Here is an 11102-nt window from a genome sequence, read left to right on the forward strand (position 1 = left end):
CTTGAGAAAGGACATAGGATAGTTTTTATTACAAAAAATAAAAATAAAAAATAAAATTACGGACATACTATATAATAGTGCCATCTATTGGTCAAATGTCGAGCTGTTCCTATGCTCCGTAGATAGATGGCGTTAATCGCGCAATGGTGTCATTACACGTGTTCGGTTCATGTTATTGTTTTAATTCATCGGAAAATCCATCAGAAAAATGTAAATAAACAGTAAAAAGGTGTAAAAAATAATATTAATATAATAAAAGTTTTACTACAAAGAAAATGCTCTAACGGAGTATAGATAATTCTATTAGTACTACGCGCAATGGTGTCGATCGTTACACGAGTTCGGTTCATGTTGTTTTAATTCATCGGAAAAAAGTAAATAAATAGTAAAAAGGTATGAAAAAAATAATAAAATAACGTATAAAAAATATAATACTACTTTTAGTACAAAGAAAATGCCCGAACGGAGTATAGATAAATAATCCGAGTTGTCACTATGGTCGATAGATGGCGTTGGGATCGAAATAGATCGCGCTATGGTTTCGTTACACGCATTTGGTTGGGTATCGGCCGAGCGCTTCGGTACCGTCGTGGTAAAATTGTATTGTCGGTTGTATGGTCGTTTATGTGGATTGGTCCTGTTTCGTAAATTCTAAATTGGTTCCGTTGTTTGATGTAGGTTTGATCTCGAATATTAGTACTTAGTTATTTTGTTTAGTAAAACTGTAATTCTAAGTTCGTTTTAAATTATTTAGTTTTAAGCTTGGTTGCTTCTCAAAAATCCCGCGAGATCGGGAACTATGTGAGTAAAACCAAAAATCTGCCGGAAATCACTGTTCCACGCGAACGAAGTCGCGGGCAAAAGCTAGTTAGCAATAAAAACACCTACTTAATTGTTTGATAAACCTTGTTTAATGCAATTAAAATGGTTTTAAAACTGTTAAAAAACATTGAGTTATTAATACCATGAACAGCGTTTTTTGAAATAAAATTATAAATACATGCGTATTTAACCTGAAATTTTCACCATGTTTCCACGCATCAGTGAGTCTCGGTTGCCTAGCGACAAAGTTGCAGGTTTTACTACATTTTAACGTATCTCGGTTTCAAGGAAATGGTTACTGCGTCATAATGTGGGAACATTCAATTCTGTTATAAGTTATTTTGCGTACGTAGCGCAAGTTTTAAGTGGAGTTTGTTAGAAAGAGTTAGTTGTGTAAAGCGACTGCACGTATCTCTCTGTACCTACATTGTCTGTTCTTTTCATACTTTTTAAAGGAAACGTGTTTGGTTTTTCAATGACAATGTAAGGGTTACATTTAAAACAAACTATTAGGTAAGAGAAAATGACCAGTTTTCCTTTATGTGGCTTTTGCACTAGGGAATTTAATTCTTGTATCGCGGGTGGTTTTAGAAGCATGCAAGTCCAAAACACAAAGACACTCAGTGTCAGAACAAGCATTCGTCGAGCACACAAATGATTATGCAACCCAGAAGATAGCATTCGTTAACTATGAATACTATTTTTTCTGGAGATGCAGCAACTCAAAACGCCAACTGACATAAAATGTATGCAACAATTTGGCTGCTGTGTTATACTAAGCACTTCAGTATAAAACACATAAGGATTTGAATTTTAAGCATCTTGCTGTCCAGTTGCATTTACTGTTACCTTAGGGTCACAGCACTCTAAACCCGGTTAAATACTACTCAACCAAAATCAATCTAAAGTGAACCAATTGGATATGACTACACCGGATCCACTTAATATTGTTTTATTTAGACGCTAAACAAGCCCTGAGCACTTAATTGAGAATATAAATAACCAAATATATTTTATACACAAGCTTTTGATTGACGAGCATGAAGTTATCTTAAAAAGTCAAAAGGCAATTCGCTAATAGGCTTGTATGTTTTAAAATTGAATGCACTGATGTTGACCTTTGTACGAGTATAGCAATGAATAAAACCTTTTTGGTTCATGAAAGACATTCTACTCTTGGAACCGTATGTAGAAAATATCACATTTATTTTATAAGTGGAGGAATCTTTGAAGAGCTTTCAAAACGCAAAGCGTGTTCCTGTTACTTACACACTGGCGCATGCGGGCCGAGCTTCGTTTAGTACAAGCACTACTCACTTAATACTCGACTAGTAATTTACTTGATCATCGCTTTTATAATTAAATGTTTACTGGTGAATATATTTTATCACAGTTTTCAGACACTAGCTACAAAGTGAAGGCACATTGTTGAGTAACTGAATTGTAGGTTAAATACCGACAGCTAGCAAAACTAATTACAACTGCAAATAAGCAGACATTTTGTTCCTATATATGACTGACAAGTTGAATTAACAAAAAATAACATGTTTTTAAATTTCGTTGTAATCAAAGCCCTCTTCTAACAAAACACGTAACAATTTTAGTCTAGTAGTAAGTTCCAGTGCATTAAACAAGTAGAATATGCATATCAAACGCAGCACGTAGGTACCGAGCCACATAGAGCGACACTTTATTTGTAGTAGCCAGCCCGCATAGCTCTTATAAACTTCGTACGCAGGATCTACTTCCAAACAAAGGATAATCAAGAGTGCTTTGAAATACTTGTTTTACTTTTAGATATGTTTTAATATTATATTTATGTTTATACATGTGATGTACAAAAGTGCTGTGGCTTCATTTGTTTCAACTGTTTCTGTTCTTGTTAAGCAAATTCGTTCGCCTCGCCTCTTCAAGCAATCAATTGGAATTATTATTATTAATAAATACAATTTAAGTGAACAAAATAATGGGTACTTGTAATTTCACTGTAAACAAGTTATGTAACGTGTGTGTATTCAACGCGGCATGGGGGCAAAAAATGTTTTATTTACAGGAAATGACGTAGGATGTATTCAGTGACGGAAGTTCCATTAATTAACTCCGATTTAACTCGTTTATATAAGGACGTCTCTGTGGTAAGGTTCATTCATTTATTCAGTAAACATTTTTTTCTTTTGTTTTATTTATTACAGTTTTTATGCAAAGGAATAATAATATTTAACGGATATTGTTGAAAAAATCCGCGTCTAAATACTTAGTTACTTACGGTATGAAGTAGTAAAGTCGGGCAGTTAACCTCGTTGCCAAACAACCGACCTGGTGGCCTAATCTTTTACAGGGATATTACTCCTGTATATTACTCAATTCAACACCTTTATAGGAGACAAAAGAACAAAAATTTAGTCAGAAGTCAGACTCGCTGTGTAACAATTTCTTAGAGAAAAACTAACCGTTGATTTGTTTTTTTTTTAAGTCACCTTTAAGAATTCCGTTGTTTAAGGGCCTTTTTCGATATCGCCACATAAGTTCCCTTTAAATTATCGGTCAGATTTTTTCATAAAAATAATGTTAAATTTTTCAATTTATCTCAATTGTGAAACAGGCGCTTAATATGTTACTTTCTGATATAGTAGCAAAAAAATTGCACACAATTTTTGCAAAATACAATACATGAGAAACTAGATGTTGCCCGCGACTTCGTCCCCGTGGGTAGAAGATATAAGTTATTATATATACCTGCCTGTTTTTTTTCACATTTTCCATTGTATCTTCGCTCCTATTAGTCATAGCGTGATGATTTATAGCCTAAAGCTTTCCTCGGTGAATGATCTATTCAACACAAAAAGAATTTGGTCAATTTGGACCAATAGTTTCTGAGATTAGCGCGTTCAAACGAACAAACAAACAATCAAACAAACTCTTCAGCTTTATATATTAGTATAGATATAGATTACCCACTGACGGAAAGCCAGTGTGGGCTTGGTTGTACTCTTCTTCACCTTAGGTACTGAACACAAAAGGTACCTATAGATAAGACAAGACTGATTCTAACAACAAATATTTCATTTCAGCAATAAATCATCGGAAACCACAGTACGCTTCATCATAAACCATCTTACATCAAACAATGGGTAATTAAAACAAAATTAATAAGGCGCATAGACGCGAGCGCAGCGTCACACCGCGTCACATCGGAATTTCATTACGTCATCGCGTCACCTAGCAAGGATTAATCTGAGTAATAAACTGGCTCCGTGATTAATATACGATTCAAGTTATTATATTACGGATGCCAGTCTATCGGTTATGAAAAAATAAGGTATTTGGAATTGAATTTGTATTTTTTTAATGTAAACTACATAGATTATTTTTTTACTAATGATGGCGCAACATGAAGATCAATTGCATAGCCAAGAAGAAGAATTCGGTTCAATATCATTATGCCGTTGTTAATCTGTACTAATATATAAAGCTGGAGAGTTTGTTTGTTTGTTTGAATGCGCTAATCTCAGGAACTACTGGTTCAAATTGAAAAAAATATTTTTGTGTTGAATAGACCATTCATCGTGGAAGGTTTTATGCTATAAAGCATCTCGCTGCGACTGGAGCGAAGATACAATAGAAAATGTGCTAAAAGAGGGAAAAATATTCATCTTCGAGGGCTTTCGTTAAAAAAATCCTAACTTATATCTTCTTAATACGCGGACAAAGCCGCGGGCAACATCTAGTATGAAATATAATAAACAACTACTAGAGCCTATTGTAACGTTTTAAAAGAGCCTGAAAACGACAAACTTGAAATAAAACTTTTTGATTTTGATTTTATGGAAGGGCCATTCATTTCTTATCTAATAACATAATTACTAATTATGTAAACGTAATTCATACAAAACTGATACTAGTGGGTTTCCCTGAAACACTTTTACATGTACTATATTATTATAGTATAATAAAGAAAAATTAAATGGCATTACACTTAAAATTACTAGTATATTACAGCAGTAATACAAGCACTCTGTTTTATAATAAAAAAACAATAAAATACTAAAACTAAACCTGCTATACAATACATAATTCACATCAATAAAATTCACTTAAAACACTTAAGGCAAGCCTTACCCATCTAAAACGTTTACCCTTCGTATCGCTAAGCGAATCGATATCAAGTGTGGACCAGTAATTAACGGGCCCATTGTGGTTGAGGGCCAGAATGTAATCACGACGACAAGCAATAACTGTCAGCGTGATGTATATAAGCCGCGACAGGTACCGCGTATGATAACGTGGAGTTTAATAGCTGTTGATAATAGGTGGCGCTGTATAGCCAATGTTAGATGCTGAATCACACAATTAAAATGGTTGTTTTATATATTTAAAACAATTATGTGGAATTTTGACTTCTGTTTTATAATTTAATTGTAATATTTTATCCGAAGTTCGATCTAATGTTTTATGCCATTTTTGTGATATTAAGTAGGGAGGGAGTAAGGTCAGCCACACTGAAGTTTTGTCTATCTCGATACAAAATATAATAATTATGATTTTATACTGCACCAGGTTTTAACCTTAAAATCAAAGCTAACACTAACTACTAGAGATTGACCTACAGCCATTAAGTCCCTATCGATATTCCTACACAATTACCTAAGCATCACACTACAGAAATCAGTACACAGTGTACAAACATATTTTCTGCGCCATTTAATTTAAATCGAGCATCAAATTTCAGTGTTATGTTTTGAATGTTAATCCGAGTGGTTTTCGGCTAATTCTATTAGATAGCAAACTACCTAAACCTTCGCGCTAAAGCGGATTTTAGTTCCATAATGATAAAACCAGATTGTATTAATTGCTGCACTTAATAGCTTTGTATTGTACACACGTACTAATTAAATTGTAAATGTGTTATTGCAACTGCTTTGACACAAAACCTTCGTTATGTTTGGTGCATTTTTGTACGTTAATGCTGCACATAACTGTAATAAATTGAAAACTTAAGAAAAATTGTAGAATGTTCAAAAAATAATCGTCTTTTTTCTCATCTTTTTATGAAGAGACGAACATTTTAGTCGAACAAATTTTACCTTTAGCTTATTTTTATGTAACCCTCATTAACGAGAGTCCGACTCGTACTTGACAGTTTTTCTTCAAATGTAGTTTTCCACGTTCTTATCTGAACAAGAGCTCCTAATATGGGCATAATGGCTCAACCACACAGCGGGACTAAACATCCGGGTTTCCAAAACTGTTTCAACACAATGATCAAATCAGGATCAGTCGTAAGCCAGTAATTAACGAGGCCCCATTGTGTGGTGTCACAGGAATTTAATCACACACAAATAATTATTATCTACTTGATCCACGACGTGAAAGTGTTAGCAGGTCGCGATAAGAGATTTTAATTCTTTAAAAGTCACGTGATAATTTCAAATCAGTCAGAATTTAATGAAAACGACTTGTTGACTTGTGATATTTGTTCAGAGATAAATGAAAGGAAAATATACAGATTCATTGTATTAAAGCATTATCAAACTAAAAAGTTTTGACTTCTTCGAATTGAGATATTATTTTCAACTTTGAAAGTCGATTTTCAAAGAACCCCAAAGGACAATATCACGCTAAGACCAATAGGAACACAGCGACCAGAACACCGGCAAAGCGGTTCACATATCAAAATGAATAACCTAACCTGAGTGAACATTGACTTGACAACTAGTAGAATATAAGTGAGTCTCGGCGGTAGTAACAGGAATTTAATCACAAAGCAAGCAATAACTGTCTGGATGATAGATCGCGGGGAGCACGTCGTGGTGACAGCTGGTGCGGGCGAGCAGTCACTCGCGGGGACCTGGCTTACACACGTGATGTACGGCTTAAAGGGTGATACTAATCTCTAAGCCTTTGACTTGGATAGAGGACTATTTAAAAATATCGAAGGTTTTGTTTATAGATTGTTCAAGTACAATTTTGAAGACCTGCATTTATCTGGGTGTTATTATAAGAAAGCGTGTCGCCTCCTTAATGTGGCAGGTGCGGAGCAACGCTTACTGTCCCTTAATGAGTGTGGTGGATAGGACTGACAGCTTCATACTAAAACTGGATAAAGACGCAACGTGTTGCCTACAAACCGTGCCCAAAAGAAGTGTGTGTCGTTTTTATTGTCCTGTTATGGTTAATGGGTTGAGTGCTATAAGATGCTATATTACATTATGTAATAATACTAGTTTGAAAGTTTTGTATGTCTTTAAGGTTACATATGGATTGTATTATCTGAAAAAAAAGTGTCTGAATCTGGTTTGAGTATAAGGGTTTTTGTTAAATTATTTTCGTGCATGTTGAATTCTGAATAGGACGAATTAAACACAAGCTTATTTAATATCTTGCATGTTTATTGTAACTCGTAGACTTCAACATTACACATTGCAAAACGTAATTTTCATTATAACAGTGTAAAAAACATCTTTACGAAGAATAAAAATGATAGCACAGAAATAACATAACATTTTCTTATATTCAACTCATATATTTACAAATAGAGAGAGGTTTTTTGACTAACCTTCTTACTGTTCTGAAAGGGCTAAAGGGCTGTCTTTGAATAAAGATGTTGTAAGACATTACTTAATTGCCTTTACAGTTAAAAATTACCTTTAAGAAGCTGTACAGGTAAAGAGGCATATTTTAAAAGCGTATGAGTTTCAGTCTAGACATTTTTTTTCTTGGATTTTTCTTGTAGGTAACAATTTAGGATTATGTTAGCCTAGGTAACTTTAGTTGAATTTAATGTTATGCAAGGTAATTCTTCTTAATTTATTATTGTCCATATTGATATGAAAAGAAAGAAAACCACTCCGGTATTAAGGAATTTAATCCTTGTATCTCGGGAGCTTTCGCAAACATTCAAGTATGTGACTTGGATGTTTGCAGAAAGACACCCATACTCAGGATAAGCATTCGTAGATTGAACCCGTGACATATTGCGCTTAGTGGATTTGGCGTGGTGACCGTTTCTAATTCTATAACAACCTTATGATAATAGATATATTATATTCCTTGAAACCTTTTTTATTGTTTTCAGATCTTTGAAACCTACAATGGCTAACATAACTGAAATTAAAAGTTAACTACAAATACAACAAAAACGTTTTACAAGAAGATTACGAAATATTTATTCAAAGAAATTCATCGTTCGCGGGATGAACTGATACTCACAAAAACAAATGAACGTCTGTCCTTTGCATGGTACAATCAAAACTGGCCAGTTGTAAAAACTCGACTTTCATTTAATTGAGTATGCAAAGCGGCCGGCGTGGTCCGCCATTGAAGTCTTATCCTTTGTGTGACGTCACAGTATGGAGCGTACGCTAAGTATGGCTATTTTTTACACGTTGAGAATGATGTGCTTAAAGGGCTCTCTGAGTAATGTGGGTGTACAGAAATTTTCTCTCAAAATGTTGTTTATGTGTGTATTATGGTGTTTGTATTTTTTGAACCAAAAGACTGTTAGAGTGTATCTTAGAAAAAATATTCAGTGCAAGTCAACAAACAACTTTTAGGAACATTATTTTGGAATGTGCTCTGAAAAACAAAAACGTATACCTATACGCAATTTTCACGTTACCAATTTATAGAACGTGGGTTATATCGAAGCCTGAATCTTCAGCAATATGAGGGCAAACTAGCATCAAATTGAAACTAGACACGGTGAATAAAACGCGGGCTGCGGCCGGTTATTACGAATATATTAGGGTCTGGTTACGAGCCCTAAAAGAATGCCGTTTTATTACACTTAACTCGTAAAGTCTAAGGAAACTAGTGGCTTGGCAGGACGGCCGCTCATCCTTATTTTATGCACCATTGCAGTCTTTATTTCCCGTCACTCAAGAGTGAAATAAAGAAGGCTTATTTTTATGCTCTTGCTTCTAGTTTTATTTTTCGAAAGATAAAAGTATATTTTTAAATTAATATTTGTGTATTGCATACATGCAATCTCCTTTTTGAATGTTTATTTTTGTATTCAACAATTAACAAAAGCATTATACATACATTTGACACACCATAAGCTAGAAATTATCAAAGAAGTACTAATTCTACTTTCAATGATTTATTTCCAATAAAAAAATTAAATTAATTATGATCAGTTCTAACCTTCTGTACATATTTCTTACGTGCCCGCCACTGGCAGTACAAGTGTAACATACGGCCCCATTTAAAGCTCTTGTTACGAACCGACTTGAAAAAAAAGGAATTCTTTAAAGAGGTTTATGCGCCTCACACTAAAAGTGCTGAGTGTGGTCTAGACGTGAGCGTCTTATTTGCATAATGTCAATATCTTTTAATATTGGTCTTACAGTACTGGTGAACTGGTAATAATAATGGTTTAACCGAGAACAGTATTATATTTGAATCGAGTTGGAGAATGCATGGAAACGTGACTTTTTTGTCATTAATATACATAGTTTGTGGTAAGCTTTATTCCATTACTGATGCCGTAACATATTCTTCTAATATGAAAAAAATGTACAAAAAAAAAATATTCTATATGAATTGACGATCATTATCGGAGTATTTTGATTTGGCTCGTAACAGTACATGTTAACACTAGACAAGTTCATTAAAATATGTATATCATCAAACAAATTACAATCAATATCAAAAGTCCCTGCACGTCATTACGCATGTATTTGCAACTCAAAGGAAAAAAAACAAATATAATTATATTTTTAACAAAATATTTTATTTTCATTTCTGTGCCGCACGAATGTTTTTTACCCCTGCAAATTACAACGGTAATGAAGATGTAAGGGCGGCTGCACAGTTGTCACAATATACTTATATCAAGGCAGTTTTTAATTTCTTTGTTTTTTGTGACACATTGTGAGTTTTCTTCAGAATGATATCTCAAAACATTGTCGTCAAACAGCTAGACCGATTTGGTTACCGCTGGTTTATAATCATACAAACGTATTATTCGCCAATAATGCCATCCAGAAATTATTAATAGGTAGGTACAAAAAAACGTTCATAAAAAAAACGGAATATTACGCGACAAGTCGTAACAGTATAAAAGTTATAAGACAAGTCGATAAAGGCGAACTCCGAGGGACACTCGGTTATATTATTAAACATCGAAGTAATTAAACAAGCAAAATAAAGGGTTTATAGGTACTCTGTAATTATTTATGCTGTGCAAATAGCGGCACCGTGAAGTTTTGTTTTAATAGGGAACAGGGTTGTCGCCTCAAACAATCTCATGATAATTAACGGAGCAGTTAAAATTTACAATAAATCCTACTAAAATTGTTTCTTTTTTGTTTAAAAATGACTCTGTAAGGAGTTGGTGTCGCGAGATGTTTACAAACTTTATTTGTAGTTGCTTGCACAGGACAACCATCGGACAAGAATTCGTGGTTCACACAAAGGCTTGTCATCATCATCATCATCAGCCTATCGCAGTCCACTGCTGGACATAGGCCTCTCCAAGTGCACGCCACTGAGATCGATTTTCGGCTTCTCGCATCCAGCTCCTGCCAGCCGTCTTGCGCAACTCATAACTCCACCGTGCCTGAGGACGTCCTACACTACGTTTGCCGCAGCAGTTAAAATTTACAATAAATACTACTAAAATTGTTTCTTTTTTGTTTAGGCCGCAAAAGCTTGTACTGCGCGATTAACGTAACATTCTTTTAATAATACCTTTTGTAAATCATGTCTTACTAGTAGCAATACAAGTATAGTGCACAAGGAACAGCCGACGCGACAACTCTCATATATATGTATATGTAAATGTATGCCAGTAATCAGTATGAAAGAGGTTAACAATATTTTTTTATTGTTAACCTATTTTTAGGTAGAACGTCCAACGTCGACGTCTTATTTGTCCAACTTCGAAGGAGTATATAGACATAAATGTTCAGTCGTAACCATGGCGACGCCATCCCGCAAACTCAGTTTATGTCAACACACGAAATCACAGTGGTGCAGTCTTTCATGGTACAGTAAAAAAAAAGAAAAGGAGGTGCACAAAAGTTTTGTCTTGCCAAGTAAACTTTGCAAAGATTAAAATGGTCCATCGTCCTCTAACCCCAAGATGTAGTGCTAACCAAATTCACATCCGACATAAGGCTGGAAGACAAGGCCTTTTTGCTCGTGGCATTTCATTAAAAACAAGATTCGTCTGCCTCTTCATTGATACTTGCCAATAATATAGAAGCAGACCTGTAATGCTGTATTTCTATAACTTTTCGACTCAATGTAATTGCCAATAAGCAACAAAAAAAAAA

General features: G+C 34.4%; 1 long non-coding RNA gene across 1 annotated transcript; it reads left to right on the forward strand.

The window, feature by feature from the left end:
* Window positions 1-984: 984 nt before the first annotated feature.
* On the forward strand, window positions 985-8580 carry LOC113506542. Its single transcript, XR_003401737.1, has 3 exons — window positions 985-1335; window positions 3894-3953; window positions 7898-8580. It is a non-coding gene; the product is annotated as an uncharacterized LOC113506542 (long non-coding RNA).
* Window positions 8581-11102: the final 2522 nt, after the last annotated feature.

The sequence above is a fragment of the Trichoplusia ni genome, chromosome 2, assembly GCF_003590095.1.
Source record: "Trichoplusia ni isolate ovarian cell line Hi5 chromosome 2, tn1, whole genome shotgun sequence".
Classification (NCBI taxonomy): domain Eukaryota; kingdom Metazoa; phylum Arthropoda; class Insecta; order Lepidoptera; family Noctuidae; genus Trichoplusia; species Trichoplusia ni.